The following is a 25736-nucleotide window of genomic DNA, read 5'->3' as shown; positions in this document are numbered from 1 at the left end:
TCGCTACTTTACAATGCTTTCTACAACGTTACGATGGTTTCATGCGCTTTCACATTAGATGTCGCAGTTCCCGGCTTGTAATGGTGAAAAACACTGCATCTCAATAGCTGAAAATAAAGTTTTTTCATTCCATTCCATTCTCAATAGCTGACATTGTTTGATGCGGTTTTTTGCCGCTTCATGACTTAACCTAACCTAACCTTTGCACTCGTATCTAAAAACGCTCTATTACACTGTTTCGTTCACAATTACGATATTTGCATGACCTCACAGTGTTTCACCAACTAGTACAGTACATAACGCTGTATCTAGCTAGATGACATCGTTCTTTAAGGTTTCACGATGCTTGCAAGCACTTTCACGAGAATATCACAGTAGAGCAGTTTCGCACTTGTAACGGTACAACACGCAGAATCTGGCTTGTTCATGCCGTTTTGTGTGCTTTCACAACATTTCACCTATCGCAGTTTCGTACTCACAATAAAAGAACACTATCTCGTTAGATGACGTCTTTTTTGGTGGTTTCACGAAGCTACCTAGCTTAAACTAACTTAGCCTAACTAACCTTCGCACTTCTATCGTTAGAAAACGTTTTACTTGCTACTTCACAATGCTTTCTGCAACATTACGACGGTTTCATGCGCGTTCACAATAGATATCGCAGTTCCCGACTTGTAATGGTGAAAAACACTGCATCTCACTAAGTGACATTGTTTAATGCGGTTTTACGACGGTTCATATCTTAGCCTAACCTAACATTCGCACGTGCATAAAACACTCTATTACACTGTTTCGTTCACAATTACGATATTTGCATGACCTCACAGTTTTTCACCAATCTATTACAGTACAGAACGCTGTATCTCGCTAAATGACATCGTTCTTTAAGGTTTCACGATGCTTGCATGCGCTTTAACGAGAATATCACAGTATAGCAGTTTCGCACTTGTAACGATACAACACGCAGTATCTGGCTTGTTCATGCCGTTTTGTGTGCTTTCACAACATTTCACCTATCGCAGTTTCGTACACGCAATAAAACAACACTATCTCGTTAGATGACGTCGTTTTTGGTGGTTTCACGACGCTACCTAGCTTAAACTAACTTAACCTAACCTAACCTTCGCACTTCTGTTGTTAGAAAACGTTTTACTCCCTACTTTACAATGCTTTCTACAACATTACGACGGTTTCATGCGCTTTCACATTAAATATCGCAGTTCCCGACTTGTAATGGTGAAAAACACTGCATCTCACTAAGTGACATTGTTTAATGCGGTTTTACGACGGTTCATATCTTAACCTAACCTAACATTCGCGCTTGAATCTAAAAACGCCCTATTACAATGTTTCGTTCACAATTACGATATTTGCATGACCTCACAGTTTTTCACCAACTTATTACAGTACAGAACGCTGTATCTCGCTAAATGACATCGTTCTTTAAGGTTCCACGATGCTTGCATGCGCTTTAACGAGAATATCACAATACAGCAGTTTCGCACTTGTAACGGTACAACACGCAGTATCTGGCTTGTTCATGCCGTTTTGTGTGGTTTCACAATATTTCACCTATCGCAGTTTCGTACTCGAGGTTAAACAACACTATCTCGTTAGATGACGTTGTTTTTGGTGGTTTCGCGACGCTACCTAGCTTAAACTAACTTAACCTAACTAACCTTCGCACTTCTGTCGTTAGAAAACGTTTTACTCCCTACTTTACAATGCTTTCTACAACATTACGACGGTTTCATGCGCTTTCACATTAGATATCGCAGTTCCCGACTTGTAATGGTGAAAAACACTGCATCTCACTAAGTGACATTGTTTAATGCGGTTCTACGACGGTTCATATCTTAACCTAACCTAACATTCGCGCTTGAATCTAAAAACGCCCTATTACAATGTTTCGTTCACAATTACGATATTTGCATGACCTCACAGTTTTTCACCAACTTATTACAGTACAGAACGCTGTATCTCGCTAAATGACATCGTTCTTTAAGGTTTCACGATGCTTGCATGCGCTTTAACGAGAATATCACTATATAGCAGTTTCGTACTTGTAACGGTACAACACGCAGTATCTGGCTTGTTCATGCCGTTTTGTGTGCTTTCACAACATTTCACTCATCGCAGTTTCGTAATCGCAATAAAACAACACTATCTCGTTAGATGACGTCGTTTTTGGTGGATTCACGACGCTACCTAGCTTAAACTATCTCAACCTAACCTAAACTTCGCACTTCAATCGTTAGAAGACGTTTTACTCGCTACTTTACAATGCTTTCTACAAAGTTACGACGGCTTCATGCGCTTTCACATTAGATATCGCAGTTCCCGACTTGTAATGGTGAAAAACACTGCATCTCAATAGCTGAAATTGTTTATTGCGGTTTTATGACGCTTTATAACCTAACCTAACATTCGCGCTTGTATCTAGAAACGCTCTATTACACTGTTTCGTTCACAATTACGATATTTGCATGACCTCATAGTTTTTCACCAACCTAGTACAGTACAGAACGCTGTATCTCGCTAAATGACATCGTTCTTTAAGGTTTCACGATGCTTGCATGCGCTTTAACGATAATATCACTATATAGCAGTTTCGTACTTGTAACGATACAACACGCAGTATCTGGCTTGTTCATGCCGTTTTGTGTGGTTTCACAATATTCCACCTATCGCAGTTTCGTACTCGCAATTAAACAACACTATCTCGTTAGATGACGTTGTTTTTGGTGGTTTCGCGACGCTACCTAGCCTAAACTAACTCAACCTAACATAACCTTCGCACTTCTATTGTGAGAAATCGTTTTACTCGCTACTTTACAATGCTTTCAACAACATTACGACGGTTTCGGAGGCTTTCACATTAGATATCGCAGTTCCCGGCTTGTAATGGTGAAAAACACTGCATCTCACTAAGTGACATTGTTTATTGCGGTTTTACGACGGTTCATATCTTAGCCTAACCTAACATTCGCACGTGTATAAAACACTCTATTACACTGTTTCGTTCACAATTACAATATTTGCATGACCTCACAGTTTTTCACCAATCTATTACAGTACAGAACGCTGTATCTCGCTAAATGACATCGTTCTTTAGGGTTTCACGATGCTTGCATGCGCTTTTACGAGAATATCACAGTATAGCAGTTTCGCACTTGTAACAATACAACACGCAGTATCTGGCTGGTTCATGCCGTTTTGTGTGCTTTCACAACATTTCACCTATCGCAGTTTCGTACGCGCAATAAAACAACACTATCTCGTTAGATTACGTCGTTTTTGGTGTTTTCACGACGCTACCTAGCTTAAACTAACTTAACCTAACCTAACCTACGCACTTCTATCGTTAGAAAACGTTTTACTCGCTACTTTACAGTGCTTTCTACAACATTACGACAGTTTCATGCGCTTTCACATTAAATATCGCAGTTCCCGACTTGTAATGGTGAAAAACACTGCATCTCACTAAGTGACATTGTTTAATGCAGTTTTACGACGGTTCATATCTTAACCTAACCTAATCTTCGCGCTTGTAACTAAAAACGCTCTATTACACTGTTTCGTTCACAATTGCGATATTTGCATGACCTCATAGTTTTTCACCAACCTAGTACAGTACAGAACGCTGTATCTTGCTAAATGACATCGTTCTTTAAGGTTTCACGATGCTTTCATGCGCTTTCACGAGAATATCACAATATAGCAGTTTCGCTCTTGTAACGGTCCAAGACGCAGTATCTGGCTAGTTCATGCCATTTTGTGTGCTTTCACAATATTTCACCTATCGCAGTTTCGTACTCGCAATAAAACAACACTATCTCGTTAGATGACGTCGTTTTTGGTGGTTTCACGACGCTACTTAGCTTAACCTAACTTAACCTAACCCAACCTTCGCACTTCTATCGTTAGAAAACGTTTTACTCGCTACTTCACAATGCTTTCTACAACATTACGACGGTTTCACGCGCTTTCACAATAGATATCGCAGTTCCCAACTTGTAATGTTGAAAAACACTGCATCTCACTAAGTGACATTGTTTATTGCGGTTTTACGACGGTTCATATCTTAACCTAACCTAACATTTGCACGTGTATAAAACACTCTATTACACTGTTTCGTTCACAATTACGATATTTGCATGACCTCACAGTTTTTCACCAACTTATTACAGTACAGAACGCTGTATCTCGCTAAATGACATCGTTCTTTAAGGTTTCACGATGCTTGCATGCGCTTTAAAGAGAATGTCACAATACAGCAGTTTCGCACTTGTAACGATACAACACGCAGTATCTGGCTTGTTCATGCCGTTTTGTGTGCTTTCCCAACATTTCACCCATCGCAGTTTCGTAATCGCAATAAAACAACACTATCTCGTTAGATGACGTCGTTTTTGGTGGTTTCACGACGCTACCTAGCTTAAACTAACATAACTTAACCTAACATAACCTTCGCACTTCTATCGTTAGAAAACGTTTTACTCGCTACTTTACAATGCTTTCTACAACATTACGACGGTTTCATGCGCTTTCACAAGAGATATTGCAGTTCCCGACTTGTAATGGTGAAAAACACTGCATCTCACTAAGTGACATTGTTTAATGCGGTTTTACGACGGTTCATATCTTAACCTAACCTAACATTCGCACTTGTATCTAAAAACACTCTATTACACTGTTTCGTTCACAATTACGATATTTGCATGACCTCACAGTTTTTCACCAATCTATTACAGTACAGAACGCTGTATCTCGCTAAATGACATCGTTCCTTAAGGTTTCAGGATGCTTGCATGCGCTTTAACGACAATATCACAGTATACAGTTTCGCACTTGTAACGATACAACAAGCAGTATCTGGCATGTTCATGCCGTTTTGTGTGCTTTCACAATATTTCACCTATCGCAGTTTCGCACTCGCAATAAAACAACACTATCTCGTTAGATGACGTCGTTTTTGGTGGTTTCACGACGCTACCTTGCTTAAACTAACTTAACCTAACCTAACCTTCGCACTTATATCGTCAGCAGACGTTTTACTCGCTACTTTAGAATGCTTTCTACAACATTACGACGGTTTCATGCGCTTTCACATTAGATATCGCAGTTCCCGACTTGTAATGGTGAAAAACACTGCATCTCACTAAGTGACATTGTTTAATGCGGTTTTACGACGGTTCATATCTTAACCTAACCTAACATTCGCGCTTGTATCTAAAAACGCTCTATTACACTGTTTCCTTCACAATTACGATATTTGCATGACCTCACAGTTTTTCACCAACTTATTACAGTACAGAACGCTGTATCTCGCTAAATGACATCGTTCTTTAGGTTTCTCGATGCTTGCATGCGCTTCAACGAGAATATCACAATACAGCAGTTTCGCACTTGTAACGATACAACACGCAGTATCTGGCTTGTTCATGCCGTTTTGTGTGCTTTCACAACATTTCACCTATCGCAGTTTCGTACTCGCCATAAAACAACACTATCTCGTTAGATGACGTCGTTTTTGGTGGTTTCACGACGCTACCTAGCTTAAACTAACTTAACCTAACCTAACCTTCGCACTTCTGTTGTTAGAAAACGTTTTACTCGCTACTTTACAATGCTTTCTACAACGTTACGATGGTTTCATGCGCTTTCACATTAGATGTCGCAGTTCCCGGCTTGTAATGGTGAAAAACACTGCATCTCAATAGCTGAAAATAAAGTTTTTTCATTCCATTCCATTCTCAATAGCTGACATTGTTTGATGCGGTTTTTTGCCGCTTCATGACTTAACCTAACCTAACCTTTGCACTCGTATCTAAAAACGCTCTATTACACTGTTTCGTTCACAATTACGATATTTGCATGACCTCACAGTGTTTCACCAACTAGTACAGTACATAACGCTGTATCTAGCTAGATGACATCGTTCTTTAAGGTTTCACGATGCTTGCAAGCACTTTCACGAGAATATCACAGTAAAGCAGTTTCGCACTTGTAACGGTACAACACGCAGAATCTGGCTTGTTCATGCCGTTTTGTGTGCTTTCACAACATTTCACCTATCGCAGTTTCGTACTCGCAATAAAAGAACACTATCTCGTTAGATGACGTCTTTTTTGGTGGTTTCACGAAGCTACCTAGCTTAAACTAACTTAGCCTAACTAACCTTCGCACTTCTATCGTTAGAAAACGTTTTACTTGCTACTTCACAATGCTTTCTGCAACATTACGACGGTTTCATGCGCGTTCACAATAGATATCGCAGTTCCCGACTTGTAATGGTGAAAAACACTGCATCTCACTAAGTGACATTGTTTAATGCGGTTTTACGACGGTTCATATCTTAGCCTAACCTAACATTCGCACGTGCATAAAACACTCTATTACACTGTTTCGTTCACAATTACGATATTTGCATGACCTCACAGTTTTTCACCAATCTATTACAGTACAGAACGCTGTATCTCGCTAAATGACATCGTTCTTTAAGGTTTCACGATGCTTGCATGCGCTTTAACGAGAATATCACAGTATAGCAGTTTCGCACTTGTAACGATACAACACGCAGTATCTGGCTTGTTCATGCCGTTTTGTGTGCTTTCACAACATTTCACCTATCGCAGTTTCGTACACGCAATAAAACAACACTATCTCGTTAGATGACGTCGTTTTTGGTGGTTTCACGACGCTACCTAGCTTAAACTAACTTAACCTAACCTAACCTTCGCACTTCTGTTGTTAGAAAACGTTTTACTCCCTACTTTACAATGCTTTCTACAACATTACGACGGTTTCATGCGCTTTCACATTAAATATCGCAGTTCCCGACTTGTAATGGTGAAAAACACTGCATCTCACTAAGTGACATAGTTTAATGCGGTTTTACGACGGTTCATATCTTAACCTAACCTAACATTCGCGCTTGAATCTAAAAACGCCCTATTACAATGTTTCGTTCACAATTACGATATTTGCATGACCTCACAGTTTTTCACCAACTTATTACAGTACAGAACGCTGTATCTCGCTAAATGACATCGTTCTTTAAGGTTCCACGATGCTTGCATGCGCTTTAACGAGAATATCACAATACAGCAGTTTCGCACTTGTAACGGTACAACACGCAGTATCTGGCTTGTTCATGCCGTTTTGTGTGGTTTCACAATATTTCACCTATCGCAGTTTCGTACTCGAGGTTAAACAACACTATCTCGTTAGATGACGTTGTTTTTGGTGGTTTCGCGACGCTACCTAGCTTAAACTAACTTAACCTAACTAACCTTCGCACTTCTGTCGTTAGAAAACGTTTTACTCCCTACTTTACAATGCTTTCTACAACATTACGACGGTTTCATGCGCTTTCACATTAGATATCGCAGTTCCCGACTTGTAATGGTGAAAAACACTGCATCTCACTAAGTGACATTGTTTAATGCGGTTCTACGACGGTTCATATCTTAACCTAACCTAACATTCGCGCTTGAATCTAAAAACGCCCTATTACAATGTTTCGTTCACAATTACGATATTTGCATGACCTCACAGTTTTTCACCAACTTATTACAGTACAGAACGCTGTATCTCGCTAAATGACATCGTTCTTTAAGGTTTCACGATGCTTGCATGCGCTTTAACGAGAATATCACTATATAGCAGTTTCGTACTTGTAACGGTACAACACGCAGTATCTGGCTTGTTCATGCCGTTTTGTGTGCTTTCACAACATTTCACTCATCGCAGTTTCGTAATCGCAATAAAACAACACTATCTCGTTAGATGACGTCGTTTTTGGTGGATTCACGACGCTACCTAGCTTAAACTATCTCAACCTAACCTAAACTTCGCACTTCTATCGTTAGAAGACGTTTTACTCGCTACTTTACAATGCTTTCTACAAAGTTACGACGGCTTCATGCGCTTTCACATTAGATATCGCAGTTCCCGACTTGTAATGGTGAAAAACACTGCATCTCAATAGCTGAAATTGTTTATTGCGGTTTTATGACGCTTTATAACCTAACCTAACATTCGCGCTTGTATCTAGAAACGCTCTATTACACTGTTTCGTTCACAATTACGATATTTGCATGACCTCATAGTTTTTCACCAACCTAGTACAGTACAGAACGCTGTATCTCGCTAAATGACATCGTTCTTTAAGGTTTCACGATGCTTGCATGCGCTTTAACGAGAATATCACTATATAGCAGTTTCGTACTTGTAACGATACAACACGCAGTATCTGGCTTGTTCATGCCGTTTTGTGTGGTTTCACAATATTTCACCTATCGCAGTTTCGTACTCGCAATTAAACAACACTATCTCGTTAGATGACGTTGTTTTTGGTGGTTTCGCGACGCTACCTAGCTTAAACTAACTTAACCTAACTAACCTTCGCACTTCTGTCGTTAGAAAACGTTTTACTCCCTACTTTACAATGCTTTCTACAACATTACGACGGTTTCATGCGCTTTCACATTAGATATCGCAGTTCCCGACTTGTAATGGTGAAAAACACTGCATCTCACTAAGTGACATTGTTTATTGCGGTTTTACGACGGTTCATATCTTAGCCTAACCTAACATTCGCACGTGTATAAAACACTCTATTACACTGTTTCGTTCACAATTACGATATTTGCATGACCTCACAGTTTTTCACTAATCTATTACAGTACAGAACGCTGTATCTCGCTAAATGACATCGTTCCTTAAGGTTTCACGATGCTGGCATGCGCTTTAACGAGAATATCACAGTATACAGTTTCGCACTTGTAACGATACAACACGCAGTATCTGGCTTGTTCATGCCGTTTTGTGTGCTTTCACAATATTTCACCTATCGCAGTTTCGCACTCGCAATAAAACAACACTATCTCGTTAGATGACGTCGTTTTTGGTGGTTTCACGACGCTACCTTGCTTAAACTAACTTAACCTAACCTAACCTTCGCACTTATATCGTTAGAAGACGTTTTACTCGCTACTTTACAATGCTTTCTACAAAGTTACGACGGCTTCATGCGCTTTCACATTAGATATCGCAGTTCCTGACTTGTAATGGTGAAAAACACTACATCTCAGTGGCTGACATTGCTTAATGCCATTTTATGACGCTTCATAACTTAATCTAACCTAACCTTCGAAATTGTATTTTAAAACGCTCGGTTACACTGTTTCGTTGACAATTACAATATTTGCATGACCTCAAAGTTTTTTCACCAACTTAGTATAGTACAGAACGCTGTATCTCGCTAAATGACATCGTTTTTTAAGGTTTCACGATGCTTGCAAGCACTTTCACGAGAATATCACAGTAAAGCAGTTTCGCACTTGTAACGGTACAACACGCAGAATCTGGCTTGTTCATGCCGTTTTGTGTGCTTTCACAACATTTCACCTATCGCAGTTTCGTACTCGCAATAAAAGAACACTATCTCATTAGATGACGTCGTTTTTGGTGGTTTCACGACGCAACCTAGCTTAAACTAACTTAGCCTAACTAACCTTCGCACTTCTATTGTTAGAAAACGTTTTCCTTGCTACTTCACAATGCTTTCTGCAACATTACGACGGTTTCATGCGTGTTCACAATAGATATCGCAGTTCCCGACTTGTAATGGTGAAAAACACTGCATCTCACTAAGTGACATTGTATAATGCGGTTTTACGACGGTTCATATCTTAACCTAACCTAACCTTCGCACGTGTAAAAAACACTCTATTACACTGTTTCGTTCACAATTACGATATTTGCATGACCTCACAGTTTTTCACCAATCTATTACAGTACAGAACGCTGTATCTCGCTAAATGACATCGTTCTTTAGGGTTTCACGATGCTTGCATGCGCTTTTACGAGAATATCACAGTATAGCAGTTTCGCACTTGTAACAATACAACACGCAGTATCTGGCTGGTTCATGCCATTTTGTGTGCTTTCACAACATTTCACCTATCGCAGTTTCGTACGCGCAATAAAACAACACTATCTCGTTAGATTACGTCGTTTTTGGTGTTTTCACGACGCTACCTAGCTTAAACTAACTTAACCTAACCTAACCTACGCACTTCTATCGTTAGAAAACGTTTTACTCGCTACTTTACAGTGCTTTCTACAACATTACGACAGTTTCATGCGCTTTCACATTAAATATCGCAGTTCCCGACTTGTAATGGTGAAAAACACTGCATCTCACTAAGTGACATTGTTTAATGCAGTTTTACGACGGTTCATATCTTAACCTAACCTAATCTTCGCGCTTGTAACTAAAAACGCTCTATTACACTGTTTCGTTCACAATTACGATATTTGCATGACCTCACAGTTTTTCACCAATTTATTACAGTACAGAACGCTGTATCTCGCTAAATGACATCGTTATTTAACGTTTCACGATGCTTGCATGCGCTTTAACGAGAATACCACTATATAGCAGTTTCGCACTTGTAACGGTACAAGACGCAGTATCTGGCTTGTTAATGCCGTTTTGTGTGCTTTCACAACATTTCACCTATCGCAGTTTCGTACTCGCAATTAAAGAACACTATCTCGTTAGATGACGTCGTTTTTGGTGGTTTCACGACGCTACTTACTTAAATTAACATAACTCAACCTAACATAACCTTCGCACTTCTATCGTTAGAAAACGTTTTACTCGCTACTTTACAATGCTTTCTACAACATTATGACGGTTTCATGCGCTTTCACACTAAATATCGCAGTTCCCAACTTGTAATGGTGAAAAACACTGCATCTCACTAAGTGACATTGTTTAATGCGTTTTTACGACGGTTCATATCTTAACCTAACCTAACATTCAAGCTTGTATCTAAAAACGCTCTATTACAAAGTTTTCTTTCACAATTACGATATTTGCATGACCTCACAGTTTTTCACCAACTTATTACAGTACAGAACGCTGTATCTCGCTAAATGACATCGTTCTTTAAGGTTTCTCGATGCTTGCATGCGCTTTAACGAGAATATCACAATACAGCAGTTTCGCACTTGTAACGATACAACACGCAGTATCTGGCTTGTTCATGCCGTTTTGTGTGCTTTCACAACATTTCACCTCTCGCAGTTTCGTACTCGCAATAAAACAACACTATCTCCTTAGATGACGTCGTTTTTGGTGGTTTCACGACGCTACCTAGCTTATACTAACATAACTTAACCTAACATCACCTTCGCACTTCTATCGTTAGAAAACGTTTTACTCGCTACTTTACAATACTTTCTACAACGTTACGATTGTTTCATGCGCTTTCACATTAGATGTCGCAGTTCCCGGCTTGTAATGGTGAAAAACACTGCATCTCAATAGCTGAAAATAAAGTTTTTTCATTCCATTCCATTCTCAATAGCTGACATTGTTTGATGCGGTTTTTTGCCGCTTCATGACTTAACCTAACCTAACCTTTGCACTCGTATCTAAAAACGCTCTATTACACTGTTTCGTTCACAATTACGATATTTGCATGACCTCACAGTGTTTCACCAACTAGTACAGTACATAAGGCTGTATCTAGCTAGATGACATCGTTCTTTAAGGTTTCACGATGCTTGCATGCGCTTTCACGAGAATATCACAAAATAGCAGTTTCGCACTTGTAACGGTACAAGACGCAGTATCCGGCTAGTTCATGCCGTTTTTTGCGCTTTCACAATATTTCACCTATCGCAGTTTCGTACTCGCAATAAAACAACACTATTTCGTTAGATGACGTCGTTTTTGGTGGTTTCATGACGCTACCTAGCTTAAACTAACATAACTCAACCTAACATAACCTTCGCACTTCTATCGTTAGAAAACGTTTTACTCGCTACTTTACAATGCTTTCTGCAACATTACGACGGTTCCATGCGCTTTCACAATAGATATCGCAAGTTCCGACCTGTAATGATGAAAAACACTGCATCTCACTAAGTGAAATTGTTTATTGCGGTTTTACGACGGTTCATATCTTAACCTAACCTAACCTTCGCGCTTGTATCTAAAAACACTCTGTTACACTGTTTCGTTTACAATTACAATATTTGCATGGCCGCACAGTTTTTCACCCCCTTAGTACAGTACAGAACGCTGTATCTCGCTAAATGACATCGTTCCTCAAGGTTTCACGATGCTTGCGTGCGCTTTAACGAGAATATCACAGTGTACAGTTTCGCACTTGTAACGATAGAACACGCAGTATCTGGCTTGTTCATGCCGTTTTGTGTGCTTTCACAATATTTCACCTATCGCAGTTTCACACTCGCAATAAAACAACACTATCTCGTTAGATGACGTCGTTTTTGGTGGTTTCACGACGCTACATAGCTTAAACTAACATAACTCAACCTAACATAACCTTCGCACTTCTATCGTTAGAAAACGTTTCACTCGCTACTTTACAATGCTTTTTGCAACATTACGACGGTTTCATGCACTTTCACATTAGATATCGCAGCTTCCGACTTGTAATGGTGAAAAACACTGCATCTCACTAAGTGACATTGTTTAATGCGGTTTTACGACGGTTCATATCTTAGCCTAACCTAACATTCGCACGTGTATAAAACACTCTATTGCACTGTTTCGTTCAGAATTACGATATTTGCATGATCTCACAGTTTTTCACCAATCTATTACAGTACAGAACGCTGTATCTCACTAAATGACATCGTTTTTTAAGGTTTCACGATGCTTGCATGCGCTTTAACGAGAATATCACAGTATAGCAGTTTCGCACTTGTAACGATACAACACGCAGTATCTGGCTTGTTCATGCCGTTTTGTGTGCTTTCACAACATTTCACCTATCGCAGTTTCGTACTCGCAATAAAACAACACTATCTCGTTAGATGACGTCGTTTTTGGTGGTTTCACGACGCTACCTAGCTAAACTAACTTAACCTAACCTAACCTTCGCATTTCTGTCGTTAGAAAACGTTTTACTCCCTACTTTACAATGCTTTCTACAACATTACGACGGTTTCATGCGCTTTCACATTAGATATCGCAGTTCCCGACTTGTAATGGTGAAAAACACTGCATCTCACTAAGTGACATTGTTTATAGCGGTTTTACGACGGTTCATATCTTAACCTAAGCTAACATTCGCGCTTGAATCTAAAAACGCCCTATTACAATGTTTCGTTCACAATTACGATATTTGCATGACCTCACAGTTTTTCACCAACTTATTACTGTACAGAACGCTGTATCTCGCTAAATGACATCGTTCTTTAAGGTTCAACGATGCTTGCATGCGCTTTAACGAGAATATCACAATACAGCAGTTTCGCACTTGTAACGGTACAACACGCAGTATCTGGCTTGTTCATGCCGTTTTGTGTGCTTTCACAATATTTCACCTATCGCAGTTTCATCCTCGCAATAAAACAACACTATCTCGTTAGATGACGTCGTTTTTGGTGGTTTCACGACGCTAGCTAGCTTAAACTAACATAACTCAACCTAACATCACCTTCGCACTTCTATCGTTAGAAAACGTTTTACTCGCTACTTTACAATGCTTTCTACAACGTTACGATTGTTTCATGCGCTTTCACATTAGATGTCGCAGTTCCCGGCTTGTAATGGTGAAAAACACTGCATCTCAATAGCTGAAAATAAAGTTTTTTCATTCCATTCCATTCTCAATAGCTGACATTGTTTGATGCGGTTTTTTGCCGCTTCATGACTTAACCTAACCTAACCTTTGCACTCGTATCTAAAAACGCTCTATTACACTGTTTCGTTCACAATTACGATATTTGCATGACCTCACAGTGTTTCACCAACTAGTACAGTACATAAGGCTGTATCTAGCTAGATGACATCGTTCTTTAAGGTTTCACGATGCTTGCATGCGCTTTCACGAGAATATCACAAAATAGCAGTTTCGCACTTGTAACGGTACAAGACGCAGTATCCGGCTAGTTCATGCCGTTTTGTGCGCTTTCACAATATTTCACCTATCGCAGTTTCGTACTCGCAATAAAACAACACTATTTCGTTAGATGACGTCGTTTTTGGTGGTTTCATGACGCTACCTAGCTTAAACTAACATAACTCAACCTAACATAACCTTCGCACTTCTATCGTTAGAAAACGTTTTACTCGCTACTTTACAATGCTTTCTGCAACATTACGACGGTTCCATGCGCTTTCACAATAGATATCGCAAGTTCCGACCTGTAATGATGAAAAACACTGCATCTCACTAAGTGAAATTGTTTATTGCGGTTTTACGACGGTTCATATCTTAACCTAACCTAACCTTCGCGCTTGTATCTAAAAACACTCTGTTACACTGTTTCGTTTACAATTACGATATTTGCATGGCCGCACAGTTTTTCACCCCCGTAGTACAGTACAGAACGCTGTATCTCGCTAAATGACATCGTTCCTTGAGGTTTCACGATGCTTGCATGCGCTTTAACGAGAATATCACAGTGTACAGTTTCGCACTTGTAACGATACAACACGCAGTATCTGGCTTGTTCATGCCGTTTTGTGTGCTTTCACAATATTTCACCTATCGCAGTTTCACACTCGCAATAAAACAACACTATCTCGTTAGATGACGTCGTTTTTGGTGGTTTCACGACGCTACATAGCTTAAACTAACATAACTCAACCTAACATAACCTTCGCACTTCTATCGTTAGAAAACGTTTCACTCGCTACTTTACAATGCTTTTTGCAACATTACGACGGTTTCATGCACTTTCACATTAGATATCGCAGTTCCCGACTTGTAATGGTGAAAAAACACATCTCATTGGCTGACATTGTTTAATGCGGTTTTATGACGCTTCATAACTTAATCTAACGTAACCTTCGAACTTGTATCTAAAAACACTCGGTTACACTGTTTCGTTGACAATTATGATATTTGCATAACCTCAAAGTTTTTTCACCAACTTAGTACAGTACAGAACGCTGTATCTCGCTAAATGACATCGTTCTTTGAGGTTTCACGATGCTTGCATGCGCTTTAACGAGAATATCACTATATAGCAGTTTCGTACTTGTAACGGTACAACACGCAGTATCTGGCTTGTTCATGCCGTTTTGTGTGCTTTCACAACATTTCACCTATCGCAGTTTCGTACGCGCAATAAAACAACACTATCTCGTTAGATTACGTCGTTTTTGGTGTTTTCACGACGCTACCTAGCCTAAACTAACTTAACCTAACCTAACCTACGCACTTCTATCGTTAGAAAACGTTTTACTCGCTACTTTACAGTGATTTCAACAACATTACGACGGTTTCGGAGGCTTTCACATTAGATATCGCAGTTCCCGGCTTGTAATGGTGAAAAACACTGCATCTCACTAAGTGACATTGTTTAATGCGGTTTTACGACGGTTCATATTTAACCTAACCTAACATTCGCACGTGTAAAAAACACTCTATTACACTGTTTCGTTCACAATTACGATATTTGCATGACCTCACAGTTTTTCACCAACTTATTACAGTACAGAACGCTGTATCTCGCTAAATGACATCGTTCTTTAAGGTTCCACGATGCTTGCATGCGCTTTAACGAGAATATCACAATACAGCAGTTTCGCACTTGTAACGGTACAACACGCAGTATCTGGCTTGTTCATGCCGTTTTGTGTGGTTTCACAATATTTCACCTATCGCAGTTTCGTACTCGCAATAAAACAACACTATCTCGTTAGATGACGTCGTTTTTGGTGGTTTCACGACGCTACTTAGCTTAACCTAACTTAACCGAACCCAACCTTCGCACTTCTATCGTTAGAAAACGTTTTACTCGCTACTTCACAATGCTTTCTACAACATTACGACGGTTTCATGCGCTTTCACAATAGATATCGCAGTTCCCGACTTGTAATGTTGAAAAACACTGCATCTCACTAAGTGACATTGTTTATTGCGGTTTTACGACGGTTCATATCTTAACCTAACCTAACATTCGCACGTGTATAAAACACTCTATTACACTGTTTCGTTCACAATTACGATATTTGCATGACGTCACAGTTTTTCACCAACTTATTACAGTACAGAACGCTGTATCTCGCTAAATGAAATCTTTCTTTAAGGTTTCACGATGCTTGCATGCGCTTTAACGAGAATGTCACAGTACAGCAGTTTCGCACTTGTAACGATACAACACGCAGTATCGGGCTTGTTCATGCCGTTTTGTGTGCTTTCACAACATTTCACCCATCGCAGTTTCGTAATCGCAATAAAACAACACTATCTCGTTAGATGACGTCGTTTTTGGTGGTTTCACGACGCTACCTAGCTTAAACTAACATAACTTAACCTAACATAACCTTCGCACTTCTATCGTTAGAAAACGTTTTACTCGCTACTTTACAATGCTTTCTACAACGTTACGATGGTTTCATGCGCTTTCACATTAGATGTCGCAGTTCCCGGATTGTAATGGTGAAAAACACTGCATTTCACTAAGTGACATTGTTTAATGCGGTTTTACGACAGTTCATATCTTAACCTAACCTAACCTTCGCGCTTGTAACTAAAAACGCTCTATTACACTGTTTCGTTCACAATTACGATGTTTGCATGACCTCACAGTTTTTCACCAACTTATTACAGTACCGAACGCTGTATCTCGCTAAATGACATCGTTCTTTGAGGTTTCACGATGCTTGCATGCGCTTTAACGAGAATATCACTATATAGCAGTTTCGTACTTGTAACGGTACAACACGCAGTATCTGGCTTGTTCATGCCGTTTTGTGTGCTTTCACAACATTTCACCTATCGCAGTTTCGTACGCGCAATAAAACAACACTATCTCGTTAGATTACGTCGTTTTTGGTGTTTTCACGACGCTACCTAGCTTAACCTAACTTAACCTAACCCAACCTTCGCACTTCTATCGTTAGAAAACGTTTTACTCGCTACTTTACAATGCTTTCTACAACATTACGACGGTTTCATGCGCTTTCACAATAGATATTGCAGTTCCCGACTTGTAATGGTGAAAAACACTGCATCTCACTAAGGACATTGTTTAATGTGGTTTTACGACGGTTCATATCTCAACCTAACCTAACATTCGCGCTTGTATCTAAAAACGCTCTATTACACTGTTTCCTTCACAATTACGATATTTGCATGACCTCAGAGTTTTTCACCAACTTATTACAGTACAGAACGCTGTATCTCGCTAAATGACATCGTTCTTTAAGGTTTCACGATGCTTGCATGCGCTTTAACGAGAATATCACTATATAGCAGTTTCGTACTTGTAACGGTACAACACGCAGTATCTGACTTGTTCATGCCGTTTTGTGTGGTTTCACAATATTTCACCTATCGCAGTTTCGTACTCGCAATTAAACAACACTATCTCGTTAGATGACGTTGTTTTTGGTGGTTTCGCGACGCTACCTAGCCTAAACTAACTCAACCTAACATAACCTTCGCACTTCTATTGTGAGAAATCGTTTTACTCGCTACTTTACAATGCTTTCAACAACTATACGACGGTTTCGGAGGCTTTCACAAAAGATATCGCAGTTCCCGGCTTGTAATGGTGAAAAACACTGCATCTCACTAAGTGACATTGTTTAATGCGGTTATACGACGGTTCATATCTTAACCTAACCTAACATTCGCACGTGTAAAAAACACTCTATTACACTGTTTCGTTCACAATTGCGATATTTGCATGACCTCACAGTTTTTCACCAATCTATTACAGTACAGAACGCTGTATCTCGCTAAATGACATCGTTCTTTAAGGTTTCACGATGCTTGCATGCGCTTTAACGAGAATATCACAGTATAGCAGTTTCGCACTTGTAACGATACAACACGCAGTATCTGGCTTGTTCATGCCGTTTTGTGTGCTTTCACAACATTTCACCTATCGCAGTTTCGTACGCGCAATAAAACAACACTATCTCGTTAGATTACGTCGTTTTTGGTGTTTTCACGACGCTACCTAGCTTAAACTAACTTAACCTAACCTAACCTACGCACTTCTATCGTTAGAAAACGTTTTACTCGCTACTTTACAGTGCTTTCTACAACATTACGACGGTTTCATGCGCTTTCACACTAAATATCGCAGTTCCCGACTTGTATTGGTGAAAAACACTGCATCGCACTAAGTGACATTGTTTAATGTGGTTTTACGACGGTTCATATCTTAACCTAACCTAACAATCGCGCTTGTATCTAAAAACGCTCTATTACACTGTTTCCTTCACAATTACTATATTTGCATGACCTCACAGTTTTTCACCAACTTATTACAGTACAGAACGCTGTATCTCGCTAAATGACATCGTTCTTTAAGGTTTCACGATGCGTGCATGCGCTTTAACGAGAATATCACAATACAGCAGTTTCGCACTTGTAACGGTACAACACGCAGTATCTGGCTTGTTCATGCCGTTTTGTGTGCTTTCACAACATTTCACCTATCGCAGTTTCGTACGCGCAATAAAACAACACTATCTCGTTAGATTACGTTGTTTTTGGTGTTTTCACGACGCTACCTAGCTTAAAATAACTTAACCTAACCTAACCTACGCACTTCTATCGTTAGAAAACGTTTTATTCGCTACTTTACAATGCTTTTTAAAACATTACGTCGGTTTCATGCATTTTCACATTAGATATCGCAGTTTCCGACTTGTAAAGGTGAAAAACACTGCATCTCACTAAGTGACATTGTTTAATGTGGTTTTACGACGGTTCATATCTTAACCTAACCTAATCTTCGCGCTTGTAACTAAAAACGCTCTATTACACTGTTTCGTTCACAATTACGATATTTGCATGACCTCACAGTTTTTCACCAACTTATTACAGTACAGAACGCTGTATCTCGCTAAATGACATCGTTCTTTAAGGTTTCACGATGCTTTCATGCGCTTTCACGAGAATATCAGAATATAGCAGTTTCGCTCTTGTAACGGTCCAAGACGCAGTATCTGGCTAGTTCATGCCATTTTGTGTGCTTTCACAATATTTCACCTATCGCAGTTTCGTACTCGCAATAAAACAACACTATCTCGTTAGATGACGTCGTTTTTGGTGGTTTCACGACGCTACTTAGCTTAACCTAACTTAACCTAACCCAACCTTCGCACTTCTATCGTTAGAAAACGTTTTACTCGCTACTTCACAATGCTTTCTACAACATTACGACGGTTTCATGCGCTTTCACAATAGATATCGCAGTTCCCGACTTGTAATGTTGAAAAACACTGCATCTCACTAAGTGACATTGTTTATTGCGGTTTTACGACGGTTCATATCTTAACCTAACCTAACATTCGCACGTGTATAAAACACTCTATTACACTGTTTCGTTCACAATTACGATATTTGCATGACCTCACAGTTTTTCACCAACATATTACAGTACAGAACGCTGTATCTCGCTAAATGACATCGTTCTTTAAGGTTTCACGATGCTTGCATGCGCTTTAACGAGAATGTCACAATACAGCAGTTTCGCACTTGTAACGATATAACACGCAGTATCTGGCTTGTTCATGCCGTTTTGTGTGCTTTCACAACATTTCACCTATCGCAGTTTCGTACGCGCAATAAAACAACACTATCTCGTTAGATCACGTCGTTTTTGGTGTTTTCACGACGCTACCTAGCTTAAACTAACTTAACCTAACCTAACCTACGCACTTCTATCGTTAGAAAACGTTTTACTCGCTACTTTACAGTGCTTTCTACAACATTACGACGGTTTCATGCGCTTTCACATTAAATATCGCAGTTCCCGACTTGTAATGCTGAAAAACACTGCATCTCAATAAGTGACATTGTTTAATGTGGTTTTACGACGGTTAATATCTTAACCTAACCTAACATTCGCGCTTGTATCTAAAAACGCTCTATTACACTGTTTCCTTCACAATTACGATATTTGCATGACCTCACAGTTTTTCACCAACTTATTACAGTACAGAACGCTGTATCTTGCTAAATGACATTGTTCTTTAAGGTTCCACGATGCTTGCATGCGCTTTAACGAGAATATCACAATACAGCAGTTTCGCACTTGTAACGGTACAACACGCAGTATCTGGCTTGTTCATGCCGTTTTGTGTGCTTTCACAACATTTCACCTATCGCAGTTTCGTACGCGCAATAAAACAATACTATCTCGTTAGATTACGTCGTTTTTGGTGTTTTCACGACGCTACCTAGCTTAAAATAACTTAACCTAACCTAACCTACGCACTTTTATCGTTATAAAACGTTTTATTCGCTACTTTACAATGCTTTTTAAAACATTTCGACGGTTTCATGCATTTTCACATTAGATATCGCAGTTTCCCACTTGTAATGGTGAAAAACACATCTCATTGGCTGACGTTGTTTAATGCGGTTTTATGACGCTTCATAACTTAATCTAACGTAACCTTCGAACTTGTATCTAAAAACACTCGGTTACACTGTTTCGTTGACAATTACGATATTTGCATAACCTCAAAATTTTTTCACCATCTTAGTACAGTACAGAACGCTGTATCTCGCTAAATGACATCGTTCTTTAAGGTTTCACGATGCTTGCAAGCACTATCACGAGAATATCACAATAGCAGTTTCGCGCTTGTAACTGTAGAAGACGCAGTATCTGGCAAGTTCGTGCCGTTATGTGTGCTTTCACAATATTTCACATATCGCAGTTTCGCACTCGCAACAAAACAACACTAACTCGTTAGAGGACGTCGCAATTGGTGGTTTAACGACGCCACCTAGCTTAAACTAACATAACTCAACCTAACATAACCTTCGCACTTCCATCGTTAGAAAACGTTTCACTCGCTACTTTGCAATGCTTTCTACAACATTACGACGGTTTCATGCGCTTTCACAATAGATATTGCAGTTCCCGACTTGTAATGGTGAAAAACACTGCATCTCACTAAGTGACATTGTTTAATGCGGTTTTACGACGGTTCATATCTTAACCTAACCTAACATTCGCACTTGTATCTAAAAACACTCTATTACACTGTTTCGTTCACAATTACGATATTTGCATGAACTCACAGTTTTTCACCAATCTATTACAGTACAGAACGCTGTATCTCGCTAAATGACATCGTTCTTAAAAGTTTCACGATGCTTGCATGTGCTTTAACGAGAATATCACAGTATACAGTTTCGCACTTGTAACTAAACAACACGCAGTATCTGGCTTGTTCATGCCGTTTTGTGTGCTTTCACAATATTTCACCTATCGCAGTTTCGCACTCGTAATAAAACAACACTATCTCGTTAGATGACGTCGTTTTTGGTGGTTTCACGACGCTACCTAGCTTAAACTAACTTAACCTAACCTAACCTTCGCACTTCTATCGTTAGAAGACGTTTTACTCGCTACTTTACAATGCTTTCTACAAAGTTACGACGGCTTCATGCGCTTTCACATTAGATATCGCAGTTCCCGACTTGTAATAGTGAAAAACACTGCATCTCAATAGCTGAAATTGTTTATTGCGGTTTTATGACGCTTTTGTAACCTAACCTTACATTCGCGCTTGTATCTAAAAACGCTCTATTACACTGTTTCGTTCACAATTACGATATTTGCATGACCTCAAAGTTTTTTCACCAACTTAGTACAGTACAGAACGCTGTATCTCGCTAAATGACATCGTTCTTCAAGGTTTCACGATGCTTGCAAGCACTTTCACGAGAATATCACAGTATAGCAGTTTCGCACTTGTAACGGTACAACACGCAGTATCTGGCTTGTTCATGCCGTTTTGTGTGCTTTCACAACATTTCACCTATCGCAGTTTCGTACTCGAAATAAAACAACACTATCTTGTTAGATTACGTCGTTTTTGGTGGTTTCACGACGCTACCTAGCTTAAACTAACTTAACCTAACCTAACCTTCGCACTTCTAGCGTTAGAAAACGTTTTACTCGCTACTTTACAGTGCTTTCTGCAACACTACGACGTTTTCTTGCGCTTTCACATTAGATATCGCAGTTTCCGACTTGTAATTGTGAAAAACACCGCATATCAATAGTTGACATTGTTTAATGCGGTTTTATGACGCTTCATAACCTAACCTAACCTTCGCACTTGTATCTAAAAACGCTCTGTTACACTGTTTCGTTCACATTTACGATATTTGCATGACCGCACAGTTTTTCACCCACTTAGTACAGTACAGAACGCTGTATCCCGCTAAATGACATCGTTCTTTAAGGTTTCACGATGCTTGCATGCGCTTTCACGAGAATAACACAATATACCCGTTTCGCACTTGTAACAGTACAAGACGCAGTATCTGGCTAGTTCACGCCGTTTTGTGTGCTTTCACAACATTTCACCTATCGCAGTTTCGTACTCGCAATAAAACAACACTATCTCGTTAGATGACGTCGTTTTTGGTGGTTTCACGACGCTACCTAGCTTAAACTAACTTAACCTAACCTAACCTTCGCACTTCTATTGTTAGAAAACGTTTTACTCGCTACTTTACAATGCTTTCTGCAACATTACGACGGTTTTATGCGCTTTCACAATAGATATCGCAGTTTCCGAGTTGTAATGATGAAAAACACTGCATCTCACTAAGTGACATTGATTATGCGGTTTTACGACGGTTCATATCTTAACCTAACCTAACCTTCGCACTTGTGTCTAAAAACGCTCTATTACACTGTTTCGTTCACAATTACGATATTTGCATGACCTCACAGTTTTTCACCAACCTAGTACAGTACAGAACGCTGTATCTCGCTAAATGACATCGTTCTTTAAGGTTTCACGATGTTTTCATGCGCTTTCACGAGAATATCACAATATAGCACTTTCGCACTTGTAACGGAACAAGATGCAGTATCTTGCTAGTTCATGCCATTTTGTGTGCTTTCATAATATTTCACTTATCGCAGTTTCGTACTCGCAATAAAACAACACTATCTCGTTAGACGACGTCGTTTTTGGTGGTTTCACGACGCTACCTAGCTTAAACTAACATAACTCCACCTAACATAACCTTCGCACTTCTATCGTTAAAAAACGTTTTACTCGCTACTTTGCAATACTTTCTACAACGTTACGACATTTTCATGCGCTTTCACATTAGATATCGCAGTTCCCGACCTGTAATGGTGAAAAACACTGCATCTATATAGCTGACATTGTTTAATGCGGTTTTTTGTCGCTTCACGACTTAACCTAACCTAACCTTCGCATTTCTTTCTAAAAACGCTCTATTACACTGTTTCGTTCCCAATTACGATATTTGCATGACCTTACAGTGTTTCACCAACTAGTACAGTACAGAATGGTGTATCTAGCTAGATGACTTCGTTCCTTAAGGTTTCACGATGCTTGCATGCGCTTTCACGAGAATATCACAAAATAGCTGCCTCGCACTTGTAACGGTACAAGACGCAGTATCCGGCTAGTTCAGGCCGTTTTGTGCGCTTTCAGAATATTTCACCTATCCAGTTTCGTACTCGCAAAAAACAACACTATCTCGTTAGATGACGTCATTTTTGGTGGTTTACGACGCAACCTAGCTAAAACCAACATAACTCAACCTAACCTAACCTTCGCACTTCTAGCGTTAGAAAACATTTTACTCGCTACTTTACAGTGCTTTCCGCAGCACTACGACGTTTTCATGCGCTTTCACATTAGATATCGCAGTTTCCGACTTGTAATTGTGAAAAACACTGCATATCAATAGTTGACATTGTTTAATGCGGTTTTATGACGCTTCATAACCTAACCTAACCTTCGCACATGTATCTAAAAACGCTCTGTTACACTGTTTCGTTCACATTTACGATATTTGCATGACCACACAGTTTTTCACCCACTTAGTACAGTACAGAACGCTGTATCCCGCTCAATGACATCGTTCTTTAAGGTTCAACGATGCTTGCATGCGCTTTCACGAGAATAACACAATACACCAGTTTCGCACTTGTAACAGTACAAGACGCAGTATCTGGCTAGTTCACGCCGTTTTGTGTGCTTTCACAACATTTCACCTATCGCAGTTTCGTACTCGCAATAAAACAACACTATCTCGTTAGATGACGTCGTTTTTGGTGGTTTCACGACGCTACCTAGCTTAAACTAACTTAACCTAACCTAACCTTCGCACTTCTATCGTTAGAAAACGTTTTACTCGCTACTTTACAATGCTTTTTACAACATTACGACGGTTTCATGCGCTTTCACATTAGATATCGCAGTTCCTGACTTGTAATGGTGAAAAACACTGCATCTCACTAAGTGACATTGTTTAATGCGGTTTTACGACGGTTCATATCTTAACCTAACCTAACCTTCGCACTTGTAACTAAAAACGCTCTATTACACTGTTTCGTTCACAATTACGATATTTGCATGACCTCAGAGTTTTTCACCAACTTATTACAGTACAGAACGCTGTATCTCGCTAAATGACATCGTTCTTTAAGGTTTCACGATGCTTGCATGCGCTTTCACGAGGATATCACAATATAGCAGTTTTGCACTTGTAACGGAACAAGATGCAGTATCTAGCTAGTTCATGCCATTTTGTGTGCTTTCACAATATTTCACCTATCGCAGTTTCGTACTCGCAAAAAAACAACACTATCTCGTTAGACGATGTCCTTTTTGGTGGTTTCACGACGCTACCTAGCTTAAACTAACAGAGCTCAACCTAACATAACCTTCCCACTTCTATCGTTAAAAAACGCTTTACTCGTTACTTTACAATGCTTTCTACAGCGTTACGACGGTTTCATGCGCTTTCACATTAGATATCGCAGTTCCCGACTTGTAATGGTGAAAAACACTGCATCTATATAGCTGACATTGTTTAATGCGGTTTTTTTGTCGCTTCACGACTTAACCTAACCTAACCTTGGCACTTCTTTCAAAAAACGCTCTTTTACACTGTTTCGTTCACAATTACGATATTTGCATGACCTTACAGTGTTTCACCAACTAGTACAGTACAGAACGGTGTATCTAGCTGGATGACATCGTTCCTTAAGGTTTCACGATGCTTGCATGCGCTTTCACGAGAATATCACAAAATAGCAGTCTCGCACTTGTAACAGTACAAGACGCAGTATCCGGCTAGTTCAGGCCGTTTTGTGCGTTTCAGAATATTTCACCTATCCAGTTTCGTACTCGCAAAAAACAACACTATCTCGTTAGATGACGTCATTTTTGGTGGTTTTTACGACGCGACCTAGCTTAAACTAACATAACTCAACCTAACATAACCTTCGCACTTCTATCGTTAAAAAACGTTTTACTCGCTACTTTACAATGCTTTCTACAACGTTACGACGGTTTCATGCGCTTTCACATTAGATATCGCAGTTCCCGACTTGTAATGGTGAAAAACACTGCATCTAAATAGCTGACATTGTTTAATGCGGTTTTTTTGTCGCTTCACGACTTAACCTAACCTAACCTTCGCACTTCTTTCTAAAAACGCTCTATTACACTGTTTCGTTCACAATTACGATATTTGCATGACCTTACAGTGTTTCACCAACTAGTACAGTACAGAACGGTGTATCTAGCTAGATGACATCATTCTTTAAGGTTTCACGATGCTTGCATGCGCTTTCACGAGAATATCACAAAATAGCAGTCTCGCACTTGTAACGGTACAAGACGCAGTATCCGGCTAGTTCAGGCCGTTTTGTGCGCTTTCAGAATATTTCACCTATCCAGTTTCGTACTC

The sequence above is a fragment of the Rhipicephalus microplus genome, unplaced genomic scaffold (assembly GCF_043290135.1).
Source record: "Rhipicephalus microplus isolate Deutch F79 unplaced genomic scaffold, USDA_Rmic scaffold_31, whole genome shotgun sequence".
Lineage (NCBI taxonomy): Eukaryota > Metazoa > Arthropoda > Arachnida > Ixodida > Ixodidae > Rhipicephalus > Rhipicephalus microplus.
Note: the sequence above shows the minus strand (reverse complement) of the source record.